General features: G+C 44.5%; 1 long non-coding RNA gene across 1 annotated transcript; it reads right to left on the reverse strand.

Moving 5' to 3' along the window:
* Positions 1 to 2,405: 2,405 nt before the first annotated feature.
* LOC146200045 (uncharacterized) lies at positions 2,406 to 10,017 on the reverse strand. The gene is made up of 3 exons (XR_014704785.1): positions 9,935 to 10,017; positions 7,645 to 7,847; positions 2,406 to 2,849 (listed from the first exon to the last, which is right to left on the reverse strand). It is a non-coding gene; the product is annotated as an uncharacterized LOC146200045 (long non-coding RNA).
* Positions 10,018 to 10,836: the final 819 nt, after the last annotated feature.

Here is a 10,836-nt window from a genome sequence, read left to right on the forward strand (position 1 = left end):
AGGCCATTTTATCACTTGCACGCTCTTCATTGGCGCTTTATGCAATAGTACCATTCTTTTCCGATGTACCAACTGATTCCTTTTTTACAGCACCCAGAAGCTCATGCACACGTGAAACCCGCCTACATAGTTATACAATGCTTATGCATTAGCAACGAAGACGGGCAGATTTCTGCAGAATCTGCAGTGGAGAAACGAGAATGCTTGAGCATTGCTGCACATGGTACGTCAGGCGCCCCTTGTCGAGCATAGTAGTTAGTTTGCAGGAAAACGAAGGCGCTGTATTTCTCATTCACGGAATCTCGCTGACGCATCTCGCGGACAAACCTCGCCGACGCGAGAATTTACCCATGAGCCTAGAGAGTTATTCCCTTTCATAATACCGTGCTCTCGTGCATGAAAGCGCAACTTATCTTCGTTCTGGTCCAAGTTCAAAGCGCAGCCACGGTAGTTTTTTAACCACAAAATTGGCCGTGGCTTAGTTGAGCTATGTCAGGATACACATAGCGAGAGCATGTGTGCCTGACGCTGGGCTACTCTCCGAATCAATCCAATCTCATCATCCAATGTATGTGATTCAATCCAGTCCAATCAACTAAAGTTAATTCTAGTCAAATAAAATCCAAGCAAATCCTGTCCATTTTATTTCAAAACAGCCCAATCTAGTACAATCCAGTCCAGTCCAACCTAATCGAGTCGAATCTAATAGAACTCTTCCTGTTTGCAAACGATGTGACGTCACGGAGGCACGTGACGAGGGGCGTGCGCCGAAGGTAACCCAGCTTAGTGTGCAAAAGCGTTCTTGTCAGCCGGATCTCCCTGCTGAAATAAGCCGCGAGAAGCTTCCCGCTGCTGTGCAATTTTCGCTTCAAATCTTGCGATAGCCATATTTGCATCCGGCACAATATGCGGCACTCCTTTAGGGTTAAGGATGGGGGGAAGGGATGGATTTTGTTGGCAAGCCCATACCATGTGGTAGGTTTCAGCCACCTCCCCACAGTACTGGCACTGGGCAGTGAATTGGGAGTCAAAATCTTTAAGTACTGCCGGGCACAGCATCGTGTTAAGAGGCGCAGAGCAGCCTCTTGTTCGCGTTTCCTAACCCTTTGCAGGGGTTAGGGTATTTGCGATGCGAGTTTTAATATAAAAATACAATATCTTTGAATGTGTAGGCCGGATTGGAATCGATGTCCTCAGCTGATTCGAGTCCCGAGGAAACTGCCTGGAGAGATGTTGTTGTTGTTGTTGAAAACTTTTATTGTCCAACAGAGAAGGACCACACCGCCTGGGCCGCTCTGTCTCACCCCCCTGTAAGGGGGAGGGGACTTAGCGGCCCAGCCGCACGGGATGGTCGCATTAGATGCTGGCCGGTTTGGTTTCGCCGGCGGCCTCTGCTGCCAGTTGGACGGCGGTGAGTTGGAGCTCAGGGTCTGAGCTTCGCAATAAGGTTTCCCAGGCTTCCCTACTGCTAATGTTTTGCGCCCTGCCTGGGGAGTAAGCGCACTCCCAAATTATATGGTCGAGGGTTCCTCTCGCCCCACACCTTTTACATTTATCGTCCTCGCAGTCCGATCGGATATGTTTATTTAGTACTGGGTTTGGGTATACTCCAGTCTGCAGGCGTCTCCACGCCATTGCCTGACCTCTATTTAACGCCTTGTTTGGTGGGGGGAAACGCCTCCGGCATTGCCTGTAGTGTTCTGTAATGTCTTGATACGAGATTAATCGCCCTTCTCTATTATGTTCTGCCTGAGCCGAGCCATCCTGTACAGCTCGGAGGTAGAGATCTCGAGCTGCACTGTGGGCCGCCTCGTTACCGCTGACAGATTCGTGCGCCGGGGTCCAGACCCAGGCAGCACACCAACATCGCGCCAACCCCGGCCCAACGTCGACAAAAATTGGTACCAACATTGGCGTAACACTGGCTTTTTGAGAAATTACTACATTTTTATATATTGGTCCGGCTTATATGCCAACATTGCACCTGTCTTGGCACTGCCAACATAGGCTATCAGCTGGCCGTGCCCCTTGTGTCACGTATTGGCATGCCACTAGTATCCATTGGCACATTTTGCATTGGCAATAAACCGGCGGTGCCGCTAGTATCACATATTGGTATTTATTGGCATCCAACAAGTATTCATCGGCACACGTGGCACTGGCACTGCCACTGTTAAGCCACTTTTAGCCATGCAGTTATTTCACTCTTGCCCTTACTGCTGCCATTTGCTTAACTGTCACTCTAACAATTGTGGCTTTCTTATGCAGTCATTTCCCAATACCACCTTGCATGTCATCTCCCTAAGGAGCCATAAAAACCATGCAATTAAATGAGGCAAGCAAAATATTTTCCGAAAACATTTTATTGCGAGCTCATATACATGTACATGCCACAAAGACATCAGAGGGCCAAAATGCAGTGCAGGAGGCATTCGGTACAGGGCTAATATGGGAGATGCTAGTAGGTGTAATTGGAAACAGGGCACTAAGCAGCACATGACCAGGTAGTGCAGGTAGAGGTGATGGGGTGCAGTGTGCATTGCTCATGATGGAAGGGGCTGGACATGTTGAGCAGGGTTGATGCACTATAGCCTTGTAGTGCAAGGGGTGTTGCAGGAATAGGAGGCTGAGCATGGGTGCACTCCAGGGCAGTGTCCACCATGGATGGAAAATGGCAGTGGACTGTGTTGAGCATGATAGTTGACAGTGAAGGGTCAATGGATCAAGTGATGAGGTTGAGGGGGCGGGGGAAGCACATGGCCAAGGTAGTAAGTTGGGCACCCCGCAGGAAACAACCATTCAGGAACAGTTTGTTGAGGAGATTGGCCCGTGGGTGTTACAAATGACATCTGCACAGAAGACAAGCATATATCACCATAAGATTTAAACTCACCTTCTCAACACTTATTCAAACACATATTTGAAGTCTGGGTGCTCTATACGATTGAGTACAAAATACAGAACCCCGCTACAGTAAAGCCTGATATAGTAAAGTGAAACTGAAGTCCCAGTTCATCTTCCATAGGCAACTGTACATTTTTCCCTTTTATAGAGAAGAAGTTTTTGGTAAAAAACGGTTAAAGTGCTTCTGGCCATGGCGACGACTCCCGCGCACTACCTAGAGTCGCGAGGCCAAGACGTTTTGTATTTGAAAACAGAACAATAACCCCGAGTGTTCGTTTAGGTGGCAAAAGTGCAGCAAGTAAAAGTGCAGCAAGAAATAGGGAAGGGGAAGAAATGGGTTAACATCCACTGCAATGTGCAGCACAAAGGATGAGGCAGCGGAGGCAGAAAGTGGAGGTGCAGCGAGTAAGGTCTTACAGCACTTGAGTGCCATGCGAATTTATCATTTACTGCCTTTTAAAAGACAGAAAGAGCAAAAAGAGACACCATGTTCATGCAAGGCTTTAGTTTTTACATAAAATCGAACTTGGTTGCATTCGTAATTACGTCTTCATGCTTCAGAGGTACTTCCACAAGATGTAGAGACATTTTATAATGAAAAAATCACACAAAGAGATGATAAAAGCGAGATGGAAGGTATATAGATTTTTTTTTCATTAAGCAACAAGACGTGTTTAGTAAGTGCCTATTTAACTACTAGACAGCACTTTCAGGACCATGTCATCACAGACCACTGATACAGTAAAGACCATAATATAGTAAATATTTTCGCTGGCCTCAGTGGCTTTACTATAAAGGGGTTCTACTGTATATATTGAAGGCCTATTGCCACACATTCTTCTTTTAGAGCACTTTGCGACAGGTTTCTGGGCCTGCAAGGGCATGCAGCATCTTATAACGTAGGGATAATAAACATATATGCAAAATAATATCCATTCCAAATACAAAAGAAAGATATATGGAAGAAAAAACCTGCTTCCGGCAAACCGATAACTTCAGGTGGATGCTTAGTGTGCATATAGAATTACATTTCCTGAAAATATGACGGTTCAGGCTCCAGAACGTTCAATTTTTAAAAAATTCTTAAACATTCCTGCAATAGACAATATGGATTACTAAGCATGAAAAATTGGATATTAAAGAACACATTAAAGAATATTTTTCTGGAGTACACCAGTTACAGGCACGCATACATTACTGCGGCCAGAATGAAGAAATAATTGCCCTGACAGAATCGATCAAGCTATCTTCAATCAGCTGAGAGAGATGTGTACATCGCAGATATTCTCTAGGCTGCGCACACATATAATATTCTCAAGATAACAGTACCATTTCAAGTTCCAGCTTTTTAGTTTTCACAGCTTTATTGCTTGCTGCATTCTACTATAAATAATTGCCTTACTTGTAATGTACCAAGTAATAGTTTTCATACAGTGCTCATTATAAATTAAAGACACCAGAACAACATGCACACAAACAAGAAAAGAAGAACGGGACAGAGCGCCATTCAAAACTGATTTATTGTGCAGAATAAAATACATATATATCTCACTGCTGGCATATGCGCAAGGAACCCATTCAGCGTCATGTAGTTTAAGATAAGATATGTTCAAGAAGCCCATGCCTCATACCATAGCCTCTTTCTCTGAGAAATCATTATTGAACATAGCTTATCTTAAACTACAAGATGCTGAATGTGATGTAGCTGAATGTGTTCCTTGCGCATGTGCCGGCAGTGAGATATATATGTACTTGTTCTGCACAATAAACCAGTTGTGAGTGGAACTCTGTCCCGTTCTTTTCTTGTGTGCGTGCATTGTTTTGGCGCCTTCAGTTTATAATAAATAAACACGAACAAGCCCAACAAGAAGTTCTAGTAATCATACAGTGCATGCTTGTTCAGCTAAAATTATTACAGTCAGCCTGCAATGAGCAATTGAGCAAGTACTAGAAATTTACTTTGCATAGGCAGGAAAATGTTATGCTAGATCTGAGTACAATGATATCGTACTTCCTTATCAGCTAGCAGCCTACCAGGTATGCATTTTCCCTCATCGCAGCTAATCATATGGCCATACCATCGGCAACCTTCCACGTGCAAGATTATATTCAGTTAGGCATACCTGGGTGATTTTATGTCCAGGTACCAGGTGTGGTGCTCGGGCATCTGATTTCTTCAAACCAATTCATAGTAGTTGTTGGTATAGAGAATAGTAATCTGCCTGAATATCTGAGGCCAAATATTATTTCATTGCTTAAGCACACCTTAAAATACAATGCATGATGTGACTTTGGGATCATAAAAAAACGATACATCTAGCATGACAGTGATTTTTCACTTCCACCCTATCACAAGTTCCTTGAAAAACCAGTTTAATCCTGAGCTGAAAAGTTTTTTCGCACACATTTTATATTTCAGTATCTATAAAATGTTGATATTTTGTGAATATATTTCAAAATCAAAATTCCTTAACAGCCTCACAAATTATTTTTTTTTTCAAAAATGGACAATATTTGGTACTCAAAATAAAAATAAGATTGTGTCTGGAGAAATAGTATTGTTTGCAGAACGAAACAGCACAGACGCAAAAAAGCACACATATCGCTCAAATTTAATGTGCAATACACGAACTGAGAGTTCACCTAAAATTACAAGTACAATAGCCTTGTATACATGGACTCGACAGAACGGGTTGAATCAGCGTTGAGTAAGCAAGGTCATCATTCTCGACACGGCTGATGTCTACATGAACTCGCTTTCTAGTGAGTAAGTATCGTAGCAGAGCGTAGCATCGAGATTCGAAGTTATTGTGCAAGTTCTTACTCGTATTTGATCCCATTGACTTTTACTATCGAGAGCTTAGATTACTTTTTATCGTTGATGAGCGCTAAAAAGCATTCATTTCGAGTGACGCTCGTCGCCGCTCCAGAGGCTTTTTCCTATCCCAGGATTCCCCATAACTAGACTCCCTGACTGGACTGCGTCTACATGCCTTTAGATAAGCGGGTCAAGCGAATTAACCTACCCCCTGAAATCGAGTTAACGCGACCCGCTCCGCCGCCTATTTTACTCGACCCGACTGTGTATACATGAACCCCAAAACTGATTTTTCACTCGACAGACGTACTCGACGCAATTCTACCGAGTTCATGTATACAGGGGTGGAGCAGACGTGTAACAAGTAACAATGCAGCTAAGAATCCAATCTGCTTTCTTCTGGCTCATCCAGTTTTCTAAAAAAATATCTTGAATGACAAAGGAGGATACTTGGAGTTAAGCAGCTAAGCAACACAAGATCCATATGCTTGCTCTAACGCATGACTCCTCAGCGCACTTACAGTTGCAATTTGCTTGCTCATGTGGCAGTTCACTAAACCGTCTGACTAGATATGACAATAAAAAAGAACATCGGGGGATCATTTCTACTTTTATTAAGACATGCAAAAGTTTTTTTGTAGTTGACATAGCATTCAGAGACTGCGGGAGTTTGGCAGTTTTATACGTCTTATTTCGTTTGGCAGTTGCAAGGGGATGTAGAAAAAGAAATATGAGTAAGGAATATAAGGGGTGACAACATCCCGAAATGAAACTAATGAACCAATGATGCACACTGCGTATCTTAAACGGCGTCACCGGTAGCATCAAACACAGAAAATCGTCCTTGAGTATGACAAATTTGAAGCCCAGGAGGTGAGTTGGTTGTGAGCAGGTAGTTAGAAAAGGGCAGCCCCCCTGAGAGGTAGGCGGCAAGATCACTACCACCCATTATGGAGAAAGCCCTGGCAAGCATGCAGGCAAAGGTGCACATATATAAGAGCAATAAATGCACAAGGAATGCACGCCTGAATGAGCAGCTGCACTAATAATTTCCTTTAGTCTTTCAGCCCACCCCTCCAGCACTGTAAGCAAGTCTGCTCTGTTTTCCGAACACAGAAGCATATGCAAAAACAAACAATTTTCTCTAAAATTTACAAAATTTGAACGAGTATTGCATGATGATCTTTCTGCAAATGTCTTGCTCTAGGGTTACAGAATAAATTCATTGCAGCTGCGAATAAAGCGAGTTGGGAGCTAATGGCGAATCTCAATGGCTTGGGGAGAAAATTATTTAAAATTGTCACTTTGAGCAAAGTAAATAGCCTGGTTTAGATCAAAGTAATATTACATCTACATGGCTGAAGCCAGTGTAGTCAACCAGAAATGTACAAGCAGTCAGTAACTGCATGTCTGTATGAACAAATACATACAGTGCAGGCAGCAGTAATGAAGGGAGAGTGGAAGGCAAATAACCTGAGCAATACTGAATGGCTTTCTCCTCTGCAACCTCAATACAGGCTTCCTGCGAATTCTTGTAATACAAGCATAATCAAGTATGCTAAATATTACGTCACTTAAAGCACCTGCACTCCCGTGTTACGCAAATGACAACTACTTCTTCAGTTCACAAGCTATGTCTGTTATTGTGCTATTACACCACAGGTTCACTCAATCATGCCTCAACTTGAAATAGTCACATACTGTTGAAATAAAGCAATGAAATATAGCACCAGCTATTAAAGCACTGCCAGGGACATGAAGGATATTATTTTCTGCATACTGGTGGGCAAGACTTCTGAACAAGTAAGCCTTGAGCTAAAAAGCCAGAAAAAGTCATATAGCATGCAATCATATAGCAAAACGCCAGCAGAGCATCTAAAGCCTTTATATAATGCAAAACAAAGGCAATGTGTCATACCTACCGAGGCAAAGTTTCCTTACACACAGCATGTTTCATGGCAAGGCTCCCACAGCTGTTGACAGGTTTGCAGCACCGAAATGTTGACGATGTTGTCTGCCTCACATTCAGGCAGCACCCCTTTGATGGCAGATGAGTTCTTGTGCATAAGCAGTGCGATGATACAAGTGGGGCAGCTGGACTGCGGGCGTTATAGAGCAAAGAGCCCTAAATGCAAGGAAAGAAAGTTTCCATTAAATCGATGCCTCTAAAACATGATAACAGCATACCACAGCTCTTCTCTGTTTAGTTAATCTATAATTTCAATTCAAAGCTGTCTCAAAAAATGGACTAATTGCAACTCTATGTTACACATAACATAGCTGTGCCAGGGCGGTGGGGCGATCAGTTAGCATAACGACCGGAAAATGCATACTGATGTTTCATGCAGTCTTGATGCTGGAGCAAAGTGTCATGGTGCGAAGAACAAAATTAAAAGCAGGCACGGGCGCCAAACGTGTGCTACACAACCGACGCGACTAGAGGTGTGCACGGGCATAAATTTTGAGCCCGACCCGGGCCTCATGCTACAAACCCGAACCCGGCCTGGAACTGAAATTGCCTGAGCCCACCCAGCGCTCACACTTAAGGCTCCGGCCCTGCTGGAGATGCTATAACAGACCAGTTGCAAAACCTACAAGTCGGCTTCCCTGTGAGGCAGGAATTCGTGCACAGTGGCGACAGAACCTGATTCAGGGATAATAGTTAGGTGCAGTACATGCATCTACCACAGTCCACGCTGCTTTGGATGCAGTTCCCCACGCGCAGGCCATTGTCAGAGAAAGGTTTTTGGGCATTCTTAACGCTGGAATAAAGGGGGGCGCACTGTCACCCTAGGGGTGAAGAAAATTTAGAAAAGGGACACTAACCGGAGAGGGTAATAGTGGGGTGACAATGCGCACGCGAATACTGTGACGAATGGGCAAGAGGTGCAGGAATTACCCTACCCATCAGGTGATGTGCTAGCACTGTGCCCAACTATTACCCCAAAGTCTATGCCGCCATTGTGCAGGAATGTCTGCCCCACCAGGAAGCTGACGTGTAGGTTTTGCAACTGATCTATTGCAGCTGAAGCAACGATACAGAAAGAAAAAAATAGGCGACAATCCCTGGCGATGCATCGCGCGACGACGACGCCAACGCCTGTCGCTGCTGCTGGTGCACATCGCACAGAGCGAAGGACCTCAGCGACAGAGACGCGTTTTCAGTCTTGCTTTGTTAGCGCTGCCTCCTCGTTTGGTAAATGATTACAGTTACGCTATATCCAGTTTCTTGCACTAAACAGCAACACTGATGAAATTTCTTGAAAAGCGTCAAGCCCCCCCCCCCCCACACAAAAAAAAAAAAATGGTCGTCCCAGCGCAGCGGCGTGCTACTATACTGCGATGCAGACAAGATTTAAAGCAGTGGCGTTTATCTGCAACTTTCGAAAATTAGCAATATCTAGCCATACTAGCATTTTTTGTTTTGCAATACTACCCTACCAAGCTTTTACTAAACCGTCTCGATGCGCTCATATATGCACGGACCAGACGAAATGAGCGTCTGCAGGATTTTCGCTCATACCGGACTAGGGAAACAAACTTTGCATGCAAAAAAAAAAAAAAGAAACAACTAAGGTGAGTACCCCGAAGCCTTTTGCGATTGGCTGCCTCGCGAGCTGGTTCCAGCATCATGAGCGATTTTCTAAAAACCCAGAACCTGGGCGACAGCGCCGAGCGGCAATGCTTTAGCGGTCCTCAGCGCACTGCGCATCGTGCTACCGCGCGACTCATGCGGTTAGCGTTTTATCGCACCAGACACGAGAAAATATGCTTTTGCCCGGACTCCGCTGACTCCGCTCGAGGTCACCCGAGGGAACCCGAGCGGCCGAGCCACGCAACGGCTATACGCCGTTCCAGCCACTGTAACGCCGTGAATATCCGAAGTTGGTTTTTAGGCCTACGATGTCACGCAGTTGTTTACTTTAGAAAATCAGTGCTCTGCAAAACAGTAACGGTTTAACTTGAAATAAGCTGCAAAATGATCGGCATCAAGTCGCGCACACTTGAGAACCACTTTTGAAAAGTTAACAACGTAAGAAATATACTAAAAGAAGACAAATCTCCCTAGCACATGGCTTACGCAGCCTGCAGCAACAATGAAATGTAAGACAACGCTTGTAATTTAAAAAATGCTCTATCTAAGAGGCTAATATTTTGCTCCAATATACACAAACGCTTTATGAAATCTGAATGAAAAATTTGAAAACTTACATGGAATATTTCTTGAAGAAAGAAGCATTTTCCGTGCGCGGTGCCACCGAACGTCGAGCCGAGCGAACGAGTGGCCGTTGGACGAAAGGAGGAGGAACGGAGCGCCCTCTTTGAAACAAAATACAACTGCCGCCGTCATGCCGGCTAAGCGATTGTCGCGTCATCCTTCGTGCTTTTAGTAATCGCCTTTTCAGCAGCAGCAGCATAAATGCGCTCTGCGGCTGCTCATTTATGTAGGGCTATGTGCCAGCAGCGAAGCTCGTCGTCGCCCTGGAGAGGCGCCTAGCTGTTTTGTTTCTAATACCCAAACCTGTTCAAGTTGTATTTTGTGAATGCTGTGTTCTACTACGAATAGTTAGCTCACTTTTAGCATACCAACGAAAATTCTTTCATACAATAGTGCTCAATCGAGTGGAATATTTCAATCACCCTGAAATGAGGATTTGAAGCAAGTTTGTTGAAAATTATTGAGCTAAGCATCTCAGTACCACGACTTGCCACCTGTTTATAAGCTAGTTGCATACGATGCTTACATTTTTTCTCATATATCCGCACCGTCAGCATCATTCTATCTCATAGATTAGTCGTTTGTTGGCCCGTTTCATTAGGCGCTTGTTTCTTTCTCACAGTTTAGTTTCTTGCGTATATTTTATTGGCCAAGAAAATGCGGTAAAAAAACATTTCTCTATGCAACCTGTTATGAGAGCCCGGAAATGTTTGAAAGAAGTCTCCTGTCTGTTAGCGTTCGTGTTTTTATTACTGCGCAATTCCTTCCCCTGGGCGGCGGCCGTCCGCCCCTTGGACCCTGAGTGGTGCGTCGACCCGTCCACCGCTTTGGCGCACCTGCGTGGATTTCGACGCGCGCATACAACCTCGGACCTTGCCCGCATCGCATGCGGTGA

Source organism: Amblyomma maculatum, chromosome 2, assembly GCF_055883805.1.
Source record: "Amblyomma maculatum isolate TAMU_Amacu chromosome 2, ASM5588380v1, whole genome shotgun sequence".
Classification (NCBI taxonomy): domain Eukaryota; kingdom Metazoa; phylum Arthropoda; class Arachnida; order Ixodida; family Ixodidae; genus Amblyomma; species Amblyomma maculatum.